This window comes from Vicugna pacos, chromosome 14, assembly GCF_048564905.1.
Source record: "Vicugna pacos chromosome 14, VicPac4, whole genome shotgun sequence".
Classification (NCBI taxonomy): domain Eukaryota; kingdom Metazoa; phylum Chordata; class Mammalia; order Artiodactyla; family Camelidae; genus Vicugna; species Vicugna pacos.
Genome location: NC_133000.1, coordinates 2,183,417 through 2,198,814, shown reverse-complemented (window position 1 = coordinate 2,198,814; position 15,398 = coordinate 2,183,417). Strand labels below are relative to the sequence as shown.

At 46.6% G+C, this 15,398-nt stretch overlaps 1 protein-coding gene and 1 long non-coding RNA gene across 3 annotated transcripts in view; one reads left to right on the top strand and one right to left on the bottom strand.

Annotated features, from left to right (window-relative positions):
* TNFRSF19 (TNF receptor superfamily member 19) overlaps window positions 1–15,398 on the bottom strand; it is a 139,329-nt gene that overhangs the window by 106,196 nt on the left and 17,735 nt on the right. The gene's annotated exons all lie outside the window — the stretch shown is intronic.
* LOC140701059 (uncharacterized) lies at window positions 3,952–5,259 on the top strand. The gene is made up of 3 exons (XR_012079823.1): window positions 3,952–4,002; window positions 4,178–4,325; window positions 4,981–5,259. It is a non-coding gene; the product is annotated as an uncharacterized lncRNA (long non-coding RNA).

Sequence of the window (15,398 nt, the reverse complement as noted above, 5' to 3'; positions counted from 1 at the left end):
GAACACAGGGTGTGTTCCTTTCCTTAAGCTCAGCAAGACACGGGTATAAACAAATACAGGGCAATGTGATGAACACAGCGGCGTCCACAGCGGGAGAAGCCTTCGAGCCACATTTTGGGGACAGGGCAGAGAGTCACTGTAGGAATGAATCATACTAGAGGGTAAATTTTACAGTTTTTGTTTCTCCTTTTAGGAAAGCGTTTGAAACTGCTTGCTCCAGACCTCTACTTGAATATTCTGCTGGTGACTAAATTAAAGACACCCAAATCCAATCTCTTGTCAACCACCTGCCACACACCACCTCTTCCTCCAGACGGGGGTGCTTTCTTGAGCCGTTCTCCTGATAATCTCACGTCAGCGATGCCACCCTTGGCTCCTCCCTCTGACACTCAGCCACGTCAGACTCTGAGATCCCCCTGTTACATGTCTCCGGAAGCCACGCTCTCCTGGTCTAGGTGACACCGTGCCCTCTCAACCTACGAGGACATTGGCAGCCCTGTGGGCCTCCCCTCTCTGCCCCTACCGCCCAGGCCGCCTGCAGCCCGGCTCTGAAGATGACCCTGCGTCCTTCAGGGCCGCACCTTCAGGGCCTGCGTCCAGTGCTTACACGTGATGGCTTGTTGAATCCTCACTGCAACCCAGGAGACTGACTGTTACCCACCCAGTAACTGGGCCCCCATCTGGGAAGTAACAGACTGGGCTTTGGCCAGTCTCCCGGGACCACCCAGCCTCACCACCTGAGCATATTCCTGCTGAAAACCTGTCATGAGTCCCCTTGGCCTCCCAGATACGGTCTCAGCTTCCTGGAGCCCTGGAGGCTCTCAATAGCTGGAGTCTCAACCTGCTCTCTCACTCCCCTCTCTTTTCAACTTTCTTGGCAACTCTGTCCTGAGCACAAGGTGTTAACACACGTGACACGCTTACAACAGTGCTGAGGGCGCAGGCAGGGCACAGCGGAGTCCCACCGGCTCACCTGGTCACCTGTCAGTTCTGAGGATCAGCCCCACAATGTGTCTTGGGTCCACACCCTCCTTTCTATTCAGGCTGTCGCTACTCCCCGCCCCTGCTCCCTCCCCAGCTGCAGGCTTCAGTAAGAGGTCCACTGGTCCTCTCTTCTTGGAGTTGGCCATGCAGCCCCTGACTGGATGCCCCTCTGTCATTATCCTCAGGTGCACAGACCGCCATCCCCTTCCCCCTCTCCAGCCTGCCCTCTGCCAGAAAGATCTCCCCCTCATCTGTGCTCTCGACACCTTTGTTTATGCCTTGGAGACAGTCCTGCCCCAATCTGCTTGTTAGCAGAAGTGGGTGTCCTGTCTTAGTGTTTTCCCTTTTCAAGATAATCAGCTCTTTGAGGGCTGAGAGCATTACTTCTTCTTTTTTTCTCTTCCTTCCTTCCTTCCTTCCTTCCTTCCTTTTTTTTCTGGAGCTAAACTCAGTGACTTGTATTTGGTTTATATTTAGTATTTACTGAGTAGTGTGATTGATAAATGACAGAAGGGCTCTGCTATCACCTGGTCACTCATTTGATAAACTTAACACAAGAACTGAGCACAAAAATTAGGCACAAAAAGAATCAGCAGCAAAGAATCAAAGAGGTATCCAGCATTTGCAGTCTTAAAGGCGATACCAGAACACAGTGGGATCGAAATGTGTCTTGAGGTCAGACATCTGCAAATATGAGAGCCAGCGGGATGAAGAGGATCAGTGGAGACTAGGCCAGCTGACACCAGTTCACAGGCAACGCAGAAAGCCTGTAGACCTCATTCCCGGAGCACAGAAAGCCCTGCGTTTGGCTGGAATTAAGGGGAGAACCTGAGCGGCCCTACACCCTCGTGAAAGGTACGTGCACGAAAACACGATCGTAAGTAAATAAAGGGGGTTTGTCTGAGAACGTGGGAGTCCTGGAGGCTGGCGGGAGAGACTGTCCCGGCCCCCAGAGCGGCTCCTAGGAAGTCCTGGTGCTGAGAGTGCAGGAAGGGGGGTGGCATGCAGAGCCAGGTGCCGGGGGCCTGCCTGCTGGGAGCACTGGGGTGCAGGCCAGATAAGGGACGAGAGCCACCAGGGGGACCGAGCCTCAGCTTTGGAGCCGAAGGGCTGGGTCTTGGAAGCGGTCCAGGTGCCAGTGAGATTGTGTGCGGCCTATCAGGTTACGCGAGGAACCCCCTGACACCACGGGAGAGTGGGGAAAGGGGGGTCTGCCTGCTGTCCTTCCGGAGTCTGAGTGCCTCGTCCTCTTTTGAAAGGAAGCAGATCACGGGCTCTCAGGCAGCCAGCTGTCTCTGTGACACGGGGCAAAACGGCCAGTCTTTCTAGCGTGTGTGTCTGGGAGAGGCACCCTCTCTGATCAGCATCCCTGTGACGTGTGTTCTCAGCAGCTAAGCAGGACCGCAGTGCTGAGTGTCGCTTTCGCCTTGCTCAGATCTGAATGCATGAGCCTGTAACTCAAGACTGAATTCGCATTTGTGCATTGGTACATGAAGAGAAACGCACTGGGAGACCCAGCTGGATTCTGCTTTGGGTCCTGGAGCCGTCCCCCAGTGGCTGTCACACGGGAGCCTGGGAAGCCTGCAGCACGGCACAACTGCTGCGGTAAGTTTACTAAGTGAGTGATGCGGGCAGCAGCAGCACCCGCCTGGCACTGATCATCTCAACCATGCTGTTCAGTGAATACTTACTAAACATTAAATTTAATTCTGGATAAGAATGAAATCTGGGTCTAGTTCATTCTTTTTCCTCTGGTGCTTACAGTTCATCAGACTTCCCCTGGGCCCCCTCTTGTCATGTGGCAAAAATAAGCAAAGAAAGAAACTGACTGGGGCACAGAAGAGTTAAGGAATTTGAAGATCATATAGGAAATAATCAAGCAGATTTTAAACTATTCAACATTTCCACGGTTATTTTAATTTACAAAGTGTTTCACGTCTTCAAACTGATTTTGTTTATTCTCCACAACACATCTCATGGTTGACTACTTCTGTCACTAAATCATAACAGTAAATTGCTCGGGACCAGTCTTGCTTGTGCAGAATCTCATCTCTGATTGGAGGCAGAGAGTGAGGTGGAGAAATGGATACAGAAGACAGAGTCCACCAGATCGGAGGGCCCCAATCTAATTCTGGGCCCCACCGGGTGAGGTGACAAGGGTCACAGCACAGATAACTTGCCTTCCTTGGGAAGAGCTAGTGATCTCATGCTGGTCCACTGTCAGCCTCAAGGAGCTGGGCGAAGCAGAGGAGACGGGATGACAGCTGATAAGCACAAAATTGATCGTAACGGCCAACGGGGACCAGCTCTACATCCAGCCAAATGTGTGGAGTTAGCGAGGTGGATGGGGGGGGGGGGGACATGTTACAGAAGTAGCATTTGCTGGTGTTAAACAGGGAGCTCCACCATCACTTCTTCCCAAAGCAAGGTCCACGTGTACCTAACTTCCAGTCTGAGACATTCTCTTGTTTGTCTGTGATCATCTCTACAATACGGTTTTTGCACCACCTGCTGGCAAAGAACAGTGATCCCACCTCTCACTGAAGGAAGGCACGTTATCTACACTGCAGGTGAGCAAGGCGGGGAAGACCAAACCGACTTTGTTTACTGGAAACACGCAGCTACCCCTGGTAAAGGCATTGATTCCTTGTCACGACCTTGTCAACAAGTTTTAAGTTGTGCCAGGTGATACACACAGGTGTTTTCTTTCTAAAAGTGTCATAATAATAGATTATTCTGGATGAAGTCAGCAGGAAAGGAGCCGTTGTTCTCAGTGATTAAGAGGGACAGGCTATCAAGTACACCTGACACAGAGACTCACCTTTTCTGGGGGAAGCACTTCCAGGCAACCCCCGTTTAAGGATGCTGAAGCAACATTGTTTACGTGTCTGTCTGTTGCCAAGGAGCCGTTTAGATTTTTGTGATGGAGCAACACTTCTGGAACCATCCAGGAGTATCACGTCCCACCGTAAGCGTCTCAAGTGGCTTTCCTGGGCAAGACTCCAGAGAACATATGAGGTGTTCACATTGTGCTCTCTTTGCCACTTCGGGAGGAATTTGGCTTTTCTTTCTTTCATTGTTTTTCCCTTGGGGATGAGACGGCTGAGCTAAATCAGCGGAGGGTCAGGGAGACTGAAGATGTCACCCATAACTATGCAACCCCTCGTCATCCCTGCCCTTTGCTGTTCTCCAGCTCGTGCCTGGTCTGGGGACCAAATGTGCGTGGAGCCGCAGATGCACCCGGAGTCAGAGCAGGGACATCCCCTCCCTCCCGTTTCTGCATGCAGACCCTATTTCATGTGAGGGAGAAGTGGCTTATAAGCACATGTGATGGAGCTCAGGTACTTTTTTGTAAAAGGGCAGGCACTCTGCTCTCTCTTAGTTGCACTGAATAACTGGAATGCATTTCTTTGTTCTCTGCATCCATTTTTGTGAACTTCTTTTGATTTTGAGCACATGCCTCGAACCCCCTTCCATTTCCAGTCCATGGTCTGTCCTTACCTATTCCATCCACTCTGTCCCATCCCATTCCTCTGCACCCCAACATTTACTGAAGCGTTACCAGCAAAGGCTCTGTGTTAGGAAGACACTAGGGGAGACATAAAGTGAAGTGAAGATGAGGTTCATTTCCTCAAAGAACCTCGCACTGACTTTGGGACAGAAGACGTGTATCCCAGTCTCCTGAGCTCAGTGGTATCATTCCCCTCAGAGGAAGTTAAATGAAATGAAGTGAGGAAAGGCAGATTATTCTGGCTGAGAGAATTAGAGACAGACTTAGGAAAAAACACACAGAAATATTTAAAAGGAACTCTGTCCTCGAATCTTCATTTTTCTTCTTTTAACTGACTTCTTTTTATCTCTATTTTTTCCCCTAATGAACGCATCTTTTCCAGACTCTAATTCTTATCTGTTCATGTCACTGGTTTCCTTCCCGTGAGGTCCAGGCGCAGGAGGGTGGGCCTTGGACAGACTCCCTTAAGCTCTCTCTTTTGACAGGTACAAAACACCTCGGCAGCCTCCCGAAAAGGACAGATTAATGTCTTTAATCAGCAGAAGCTGGAGCTGTTAATGATAAGCATTGTTCCAAACACGCCTCCACTGGGAAGTAAACCATAAAGCTGTTTGTTATTTCAAAGTGGCATCTGGAAAAATACTTTTGATCTAACACTGAAGGCATCTTCGGCTGTTTAAGCTGTTCCACATGGAGCCAAATGCACAGAGAGTCTTGGGAGGCGACTTCAAAGACTGAGGAACTGAATTCGCGTATGGTGGCAACATCAGTGTCTTCCAGGCCCTTAGAACCCTTTTGTTTTTCAAATAAATCCATGAAACAGATGTGACCAATGGATGCCAACGTGAAGCGAACCAGCCATGTTAAAACAAAAGCACAAGGGCTTCCTTCGGAAACGGGGCCTTGGTTTGCAGTTTTGGATCTTGTTTAGATCAGTTGCAATTCTGTCACAAGCACGAGGTCATGCTCAGTGCCTTTTAAAACAAAGGAGCTAATCCAAAGGTGATGGTGTTTTGAAATAGCTGGTACAAATCTGAACAATGAGACCTGATGAAAAAATCTCAGCAGTTTTCTGACATATAAGTTAAATAATTGCAAGGAACACATTTTCTCTCAAATTTTATCTTATTTGTTCTTGCATTTATGAACAGTTTTTTTTGTTTTTTTATTTTTTATTTAAGTATGGTTGATTGACAATGTTGTGAATTTCAGGTGTACAGCATAGTGATTCAGTTATATATATATTCTTTTTCAGATTCTTTTTCATTATAGATAATTAAAAAGTATTGAATATAGTTTCCTATGCTGTACAGTAGGACCTAGTGGTTTATCTGTTTTATATATAGTAGTGTGTATCTGCAAACCCCGAACTCCCAATTTATCTGTCCACTCCCCTCTTGGCCCTCTGGTAACCATAAGTTTGTTTCCTGTGTCTGTGAGTCTGGAAATATACTTTATATTTGTAGTCAATTAGAAATGCTCTGATCAAATACAATCTTAAGTGATTTCAAATGAATGAAAAAGTTGTTTGAGGGGAGGAACAGATTTAAATTTTTTTCAAAATATTTACTTTCCAAATAACTCTTATCATTAAAAAATAAATATACAGTCAACTAATTGATAAAGGTTAAGTCAGTCTAAGAAACGGGACTGTGAAATCGGGGGATCTGCTATAAGCGCTCAAAGAGAGCTGATCTCCTGGCCTAACTATATTCTGAGCTATAGGCTGGTTTAGTTCTGTAACATCCCTATCCATCTGGTTTCTTTTTCTCCCAAATGTGTTTCTTATCTGACAGTGATTGGCTGCTCTTCTCATCTGAGATGCAGGACTGGCATTCATCTTTCGTCTGGGGAAGGGCTGGGACTAGCTGGCTTCCAGAAACACACCCTGGCAGAGCTGGGCACACAAGAAGTCAGGCAGACTTGGCTCTGTTCTACTGCCAGAAAGCCATCAATCCGCACCGACTGATTTTCCTGTCACGCAGGAACTCCCACCCCCACCCTGATCCCCATGCTGCTCTTTCAAGGAAATCCTCATCTCCCCCTGGGCTGGGCACAGTCCCACCCGCTCAGAGGATGCCCTGGGGGCCCCCTCCTGCAGGAGCACACCCACCCTGACCTCCCTCGCTGCTGGGGCCCCTGGCCAGATACTCAGTCAAAAAGGTATGCACTCTCTGTTTGGCAGTCTAGGATTTCCAATACCAGAACTGAAGTTTTTAATTATAAACATTTGACTTCTGGTACTTTGTAATTTAAACTATAAAAAAAATTGCTTCAGAAAAACTTGTAGCATGTGGCCCTTATAACAGAGTTACTGAATTTATAACTTTATTAGGAAAAAAGTAGTCATCTGCCATTATTTAAACTTGAGACTACTTGCTTCAAAACTTGAAACAACAAACTTTTGGTCAACTCATCTTCGACAAAGGAGGCAAGAATATACAATGGAATAAAGACAGTCTCTTCAGCAAATGGTGTTGGGAAAACTGGACAGCAGCATGTAAAACAATGAAGCTAGAACACTCCCTTACACCATACACAAAAATCAACTCAAAATGGATTAAAGACTTAAACATAAGACAAGATACAATAAACCTCCTAGAGGAAAACATAGGCAAAACATTATCTGACATACGTTTCAAAAATTTTCTCCTAGAAGAAATAAAAGCAAGAATAAACAAATGGGACCTAATGAAACTTACAAGCTTCTGTACAGCAAAGGAAACCAGAAGTAAAACAAGAAGAAAACCTATGGAATGGGAGAAAATTTTTGCAAGTGAAACCGACAAAGGCTTGATCTCCAAAATATATAAGCAGCTCATACGACTCAATAAGAAAAAAATAAACAACCCAATCCAAAAATGGGCAGAAGACCTAAAAAAGCAATTCTCCAAGGAAGACATACAAATGATCAAAAAGCACATGAAAAAATGCTCAATATCACTAATTATCAGAGAAATGCAAATCAAAACTACAATGAGGTATCACCTCACACCAGTCAGAATGGCCGTCATTCAAAAATTCACAAATGACAAATGCTGGAGAGGCTGTGGAGAAAGGGGAACCCTCCTACACTGCTGGTCAGAATGCAGTTTGGTGCAGCCACTATGGAAAACAGTGTGGAGATTCCTCAAAAGACTAGGAATAGACTTACCATACGACCCAGGAATCCCACTCCTGGGCTTGTATCCAGAAGGAACCCTACTTCAAAATGACACCTGCACCCCAATGTTCATAGCAGCACTATTTACAATAGCCAAAACATGGAAACAGCCTAAATGTCCATCAACAGGTGACTGGATAAAGAAGATGTGGTATATTTATACAATGGAATTCTATTCAGCCATAAAAACCAAAAACATAATCCCATTTGCAGCAACATGGATGCTCCTGGAGAATGTCATTCTAAGTGAAGTAAGCCAGAAAGAGAAAGAAAAATACCATATGAGATCGCTCATATGTGGAATCCAAAAAACAAAAACAAACAAAAACAAAGCGTAAATACAGGACAGAAATAGACTCACAGACAGAGAATACAGACTTGTGGTTACCAGGGGGGTGGAGGGTGGAAAGGGATAGACTGGGATTTCAAAATTGTAGAATAGATAAACAAGATTACACTGTATATAGCACAGGGAAATATATACAAAATGTTATGATAACTCACAGAGAAAAAAATGTGACAATGAGTGTGTATATGTCCATGAATGACTGAAAAATTGTGCTGAACACTGGAATTTGACACAACATTGTAAAATGATTATAAATCAATAAAAAATGTTAAAAAAAAAACTTGAAACAGTATTTCTGTTTTGTACAGTCTTCAAGTGACCTCCGCGGGAAAGCTGATGTTAACCTCGCTGCTGGGGGTGCTAACTCAGACAGACGCTGTCTTGCCTTTTCCAGGCATACACAACACTAGTTAGAAATGGTAACTGCCAAGGACAAGTAAAGACAGAAAATGCAGACAGTAAGAAAGCACATTGTTAAGTAAAGGTGCTGTTATAATGGCCTCCATAGCTGGGAAAAAAATAAAATTTTTCCACACAGACTTTGTCTTTATGTTCCTGAATCATAAAGCTCAGTGGAAGTCTGAGTCTGTTAAGTGCCTGACCCAGACTCACCAAGCTCTGGTGACTTCAGAGAGCCGGTATCAAGGAGGCTTAAACTAAACTATCTGGATTGACTGTGTTAATCAAATGACCACACATGAATTGCTAAAATGATTCATGTCCACTTCTCTTTGTATTATGTAAACCTTATGCGTTGCTTTTCAAAGTCCTGTTGTGAGAATGTATGAGGTCTTGCCGAAATGCAGCCCTGATGTGAAAAGTGGTAACTGTGTGGGAGGCGCTGGGTCTCCTCCCAACGCTGTAACCTGACTGAACCTCAGGGCGCTGGTTAGCCAGGTGCTGCGGGCACGGGCCTCAGGTCATGGCTGGACTGGAATGTGAACCTTGGCAAGCGATCAGAGCCCCGGCCTGGCCGGGCGCCTCCAACTCAAGCGCTGGACATAAGGAAGGAAGGCAGACGGGGATGAGAACTGCAGATCCACAGCCAAGGGTGTCAGCAAAACCGTCAACAGACACACCCTCACGCTGCTCCAAACCATCCATCACCTTTGGTGATTCAGCCTCCACCTGGGTGTAAAAGCTGCAAAAGAACGACCCCCCCCCCCAGAAATGGCAAAAAACTGGCTAATCTACAAAATCATGACTTTTCTGGAGCTGATCAGAGAGCCGAGGTTACAGGCCACCAAGCAGACGGAGTTTCAAAGAGGGACCAGCCCCTCCAGGAGAGGCCAGGGCAGGACCGCTGTGCAGCACGAGGAAGGAGGCAAGTAAGGGGACATCAGGCAGAATGTTAGCAGATTTCCAAGGCCGCGAGCGGCGCAGCATGTCCCGTTGGAATAGCTGGAGGTCCAGACAGAGAGGGAGACCCCAGCCTCTCACAAAGGAGACTGGAGCCCCTTGGTGCCAGGGACAGACGTGAGCACCTGCCCCTGCGGACCGGCCCAAAGCCCACCCATGTACCCTTACCTCCTGGAGGAGTAAAAGCAGAACCAGCTGCCCAGGGGGAGGAACAGAAAGCCCCTCTGCCCCAGCACACAAGTAACGCCCCTTGGCTTCCCCGGGAGAGGAAGACACTTAGTGTCCTGCCCTGGAGGAAGAACGGGACACCTCGAAATTGTGGATCAGTTAACATAACCCATGTCTCCACATTTTCACTTATCTATTTAATGATTACTATCTTCCCCAATTTGAGGTAGCTTAGGATAAAATATAATTAAACAGTAAGCTTCAAGAAACCAAAATCAGAAAACACTCTGCAAATGTATGTGTGTATACATGACTGGGACACTGTGCTGTACACCAGAAACTGACACATTGTAACTGACTATGTTTCAATTTTAAAAAAAAGGAAACACTCTGACTATAATGGCTGGTCTCATTGCTGTCTTTGAACATGGATGCTATCTGGTCCTGATTTGGCAGCCAGAGAAAAAGCTAAGTTTAGTGGGTTAAATAATTCTAAGTCTAATATAGGATGCTTATAAATTCCTTAAAGGAGACAACATTCTCCTGGTGGCAAATCGGAGGGAATCACATTAGATTTTACACAAAGGGACTTTGGGTGGTAAAACAGTATTGTTTATTCGTTCGTTGGATGAACATTTATCACTCATCAGGTCAGACTGCTGGATTCAGGGATAAAAACACATAGTTCCTGCTCCCTGGGGACTTTCAATTGAGTCACTAAGAGAATAGGATGTGCTACCAAAGGAGTAAATGAGCTCTTGTTATAAACGATGAGACATCGGGCCAGAGTTCTTGCTGGAGCAGAATATCTAACACAATCCCAGCCCACGTGGGCAGTCAGGGCAGCTGCAGGCAGACGTGGGTTTCCCCTCAAAGTTAAGCTTTGAATTCATCCAAATATTTCAGCAAGGATTCGTTTGAGACTGTGGAGTTCCTGCCGTGATACATGGCAAAGATCGTCTTCACCGAGAAACTTCTGCTTGTCCACATCAGGGACACTTAGCACCCCTCAGGGCAATACCTGGTTCTGTTCCCCATCCGCTTGTCTGGGAGGCCGAATCAGCTGTGGACGTTTCCATGTAAGTTGTGCTCTCCAGGTGAGAGGAGGAGACAGCCCTTCGGAGTATCACACTTGTGGTCACAGGGTTCAGCAGTTCACAATGGAGAAAGATGTTTAAAAGACAGCGAGGTCAATACTTTGGTTAAGATAAATTTTACAACCTACATTTTGCTAAGAATGAAATAAAACTTAGCTGTCACCAGATGTCTTATTACAGAGACTGAAACATTTTGTAAACGGTGAATTAGTACTTTAAGAACATCAAGGTTGGCTCTGTCTCTGTCTTTGCTTGTCTGTCTGTCTGTCTCTGTCCTTAGCACCTCTGAAGTCCTCGGATGGAGAAACAGCTGCTGTGATTGGAGCTTATCGGTCACTATGTGGGATTTGATGCCCAGGGAAGTGGAAGTGTCCTCTCTCCTCACAAACCATTTTCCAACCCATGAGAAACATTCAGGAAACACCCTGCTCGGCAGACGATGCCGGCACTGCAGAGAATCCCTGGGATTTAGCATTCCAGGAAGAGGAAGGCTTATGGCCAAATATTCATTCCTGGATAAAGGCTCTTTAGCCAGAGCTGCGTCTGAACCAGTTCATTGTCTCCAGAGGGAGGCGGCTGTCACCACTGTGTGTCAAGGACTTTGAGGTTCATCCAGAAAAAATGCAACATAACCATGTTTCAGCCTATGGTTACCAGTCACCAGCATAGGGACCTATTATTCATTTCAATACCTAATCTTTTCATAGTACATCAAATTATCCAAGCAGTTGCTTCCTATTTGAACTTTTAAAGAGAATTTTTTGCATTAATCAAAATGTTTTTATCACTTTGGAGAGTGAACTTTCTTCCGAGCCAGCTGTATGAAGTTTATTGTGGGGGCAGATGATCATCTACAGAGCTTCTGGGGTGTCTCCTGGGGCGAATTTATGAGCAATCTAGTCATCAACAACTCATTTTGCTTATTTTTAGTTCAAGGAAAATTTCAGAAATTTTACATGAGGTTTTATTCATGTAACTTTCAGCCAATGAACACATATGGCAGTTACTTCTTGCTTCCTGGAGGATGAGCTGGTTTTAATTCAGTAAAGGGAACAGATACAGCCAGATGGTCACTGAGCATAAAATGAAGCAGAAAGGTTTATGTTGTTTTTTGCAATATTCATTTTTCAAAAGTGCTTTGTGATTCAACTAAGATAGAACTCAATAAATTGCGAGTTTAGGATTAGCAGATACGAACTACTATATATAAAATGGATATAAACAAGGTCCTACTGTGCAGGACAGGGAACTCTATTCAATACCTTGTGATAAACTGCAATGGAAAAGAATCTGAAAAAGCGTGTGTGTGTGTGTGTGTGTATAACTGAATCACTACGCTGCACACCTGAAACTAACACAACGTAGTAAGTCAACTACACTGCAGTAAAAAAAAACTGAACAAGACAGGACTCAAGCCCATGTCTTAAGAACTGCTTTAAATCCTACAGAAAGAATCAATTGTTCTAACAGATGATTGATCTTTTATTGAAAATAGGTAAAATTAATGTTAAATATTTAATTTTAAAATTCTTCAACTGTAACAGTGCTACATTACAATTAATTAAACTCCAGACTTCATTAAACTATAAATTGAAACAGGTTTTCCCATTAATGTCCTTTCCCTGTTCCGTGGTCCCATCCTGAACACCCTACTGGTTTTCTCCTCATGTCCCCTTGGCTCCTCTGGTCTGTGACAATTCCTCCATCCTTCCTTATCTTCACAGCCTTCACAGCTTTAAGAGTATGAGGCAGGGATTTTGTAGGATGTCCCTTATTTGGGTGCATCTGATGTCCTCGTAATTGGACCCGGATGATGGGTTTCTGGACAGAATATCCTCAAGGAGACGTGTCTTTATCATGTGTCGGGCTGGGGGCACATGTCTCTATGTGACGTCGCTGGTGATGCTAAACTTCATTGCCTGGTTCAGGTATTGGTCAGATTTCTCCACTGTGAAGTCACTGTTTTTCTCTTCTCGTTGCTTTATTTTTGGGAGCAAGTCACTCAGCCCAGCCCACCCCCAAAGGTGGGCGATTAAACCCACGTGTACTGTTTGGAATTCTTGTGTATGAAAAGCCTGCCTCTTCCCCCTCATTTAGTTGTTCAGTATTTATTGATCGAATCGTGGACTTGTGCACATTTATTTCACTTTGGGCTGTAATCCAATACGCTTCTTCCTGTTGTTCTGGCTGTCGGGAACTCTTGCAGGTTGGATCCTGTGGCCCTTTAACAAGCTCCCGTTCTTTTGTTTCTTGAGCACCGTCTCCCTTTCCGACCCTACAAGATGCTCCAGGTGCACTGGGGTGTGTGTCCTGCCCCAGCCTTAGAACCAGCTGTTTCTCCAAGGACTCCGGTGTCTTTCATTGCAGGATGGTGTTTACCAACCAAGATCTGGGCCCTGGGTGTGCTCGGTGCCACCTGATGTCATAGTCCTTAGACCCTCCCAGCAGGTAGTCACGATCCTCTCAGTGTGCAGAATTTTAAAGGGTTTTAAGTGGACCCTCCACAAGGCTTCCAATACAGCATCGGCCCCATGCACACATTTCTTACCCCTGTGCCTTACTAATCCTCACCCGTCTTCTCCCTGACTGTCCTCCCGCTGTTTCCTTCAGAGGCTGCCTTGCGCTCTCAAGCCCCTCTCTCAGCCTTCCCTTCCTCTCTGCACATCGTTCTGCCTCTGCTGCTCTTTCTCTTTCTGGTTAGTGAGGGTCCCACCTACTCATCAAGAAGGAAAATAATCTGCTTAAATGGGTTTTTCCTTAGAGGTGCAGGACTGACACTGTTGAAGCGACTGGTTCTCAGAACTTCGTGTGCGATGACTGGGACTGAGGTGTTGAAAACACAAACACAGGCCCCTGGTCCAGACTGAATGGGAAGCTGACGGGCAGTGGGACGCTATGACGTCCATAACCTTATCACCTGAATGGTTTTGTGTCTGGGACTATATGCCCACTGAGACCACGTTGGAGACAGAGATGATTAGGGTGTGTGTGACCTACTTTACACAAACAAGTGTGCACACGTAAATGTATGTACTTTTCAAGCTTTGGAAAAATCAGCTTCACGTGTTGTCACGTAAATCAACTGCTTTGGTTCAAATACCGCATGTGCTGGTTTCTCCCCGTTTTCCCCTCCTCTTCCCCGTCCATCCCTCACCTTTGGATGTGGTCAGAAGACGCAGAGCAGGAGGGAGGGAGCTTGGCGTCATCCTCCCCCACTGCACTCCCCGAGTCGGCCTCACCGTTCAGGTGGTAATCGTCCCTCCTCGAGTGGACCCTGCCACACCCCTCCTCTCCTCGCCCCGTCAAGCCCGGGTGGCCCTGGCTTTGTCCTAATGCTGCTGACCTCCACCTTTGGCGGTTCCCTGGGGGTGGCCCACAGCTCTGTAAGAAGTCTCTGCATCGAAACTGTGCAGAGGGGTCCCAGGGTTGGGTGCTGCCTCCCACAGAGGCTCTGAGCGGTACACGGGGGTCAGGGCCTGCACGGCTGTGGGGCCAAGAGGCAGAAGAGGGAGCCCCACTATCTCACCTGAGGAGTCTAGGCACCGCGATTCGTGAGCAACTGAGAGGGCTGCACGTCTCTGAAGGAGCCCGGCCCCTGCAGCTCCCGTTTCGCTCCTCACACGCCGTGGTTAGGGTTCACCGTCCAGTTGCTCTGGTCGCGGTTAAGGTCGTATCAGCCCCAACCCAATCAGCTGTGGGTCCAGCCCACGCTTCTAACGCATCATTTTAGGACAGTCCGCTGTAGGGTTTGGGATTAGGAAGCTGGCCCAGAACTTCATTTCCAAAGGCTTTCTGGGTTGAGATGCTTCCGGGGCAAGAAAAAAGGGAGACACACTGTCTTGGGGAACGGGGGGAAATTTTACTGAAGAAGTCAGCCCTGACTCAGACATGTTGGCTTTGAAGTTTTACAGGCTGCACCCCCACCATTTCCATGAATTGCTTTATTACGTTCCCTTTCTGACGATACTGCCTGCCTGAGATGGGACGGAATTATTTGTACGCATTTCCCCAACTCTGCTGGCAAAGGACAACTCAGTAAACCCAAACAGATGGTGCAGAACAGCGAGGCAGCCTTTGCTTGTGCCATTTTTCTTGTTTCCACAGCCTCAGACAAGACTGTGCAGCTCTGGCCTTTCATGCTGGATTCCAGGGTCCTGGTGGCACCGACGTCTTCTTCCTACCTGCCCGCCGGATGCACTTCCCATGACCGCGGCTTGAGCCTTCTCTTTCCACGACTCCCTGCAGGCTGTCTCCTCACCGAATCTTCCTCTTGCAAACTGAGGTCAAGAACGGCTGGAAACTCCCAGAGCTTAGACCATCTCCATCCACTGATGAGAAGTCAACTAAGAATGATCACACAGAGCCGAGATCCCAACATCACCCCCACTTTTTTGTGTAGCTCTGCTTCCTTAAATTGATTCACTGGATCAACAGGAATGAACGTTTCCTTTTTCCTTTAATGGAGGTACTAGGGACTGAACGCAGGCTACGTATGTGCTCTACCACTGAGTTCCACCCCACCACTCCCCGACATCGCCTCTTCTCACGTGGGCGAAGATCACTGTTTACCACGGATAAATGTAACCTACAGCATGGTTTGTCTTCCGTGGAGGCATGTGCTCAGACACTGAAGCTATAAACCTAAATTTACAACACGTATTTTCATAAAAGAATCTGAGCTCTTTAAAGCCAGGCTTCTGTTTCATAATGTGAGCCATTTTTCACTTCTAGTACATTTCTTATTATGTGTTAATCCTGAAGTTGTAA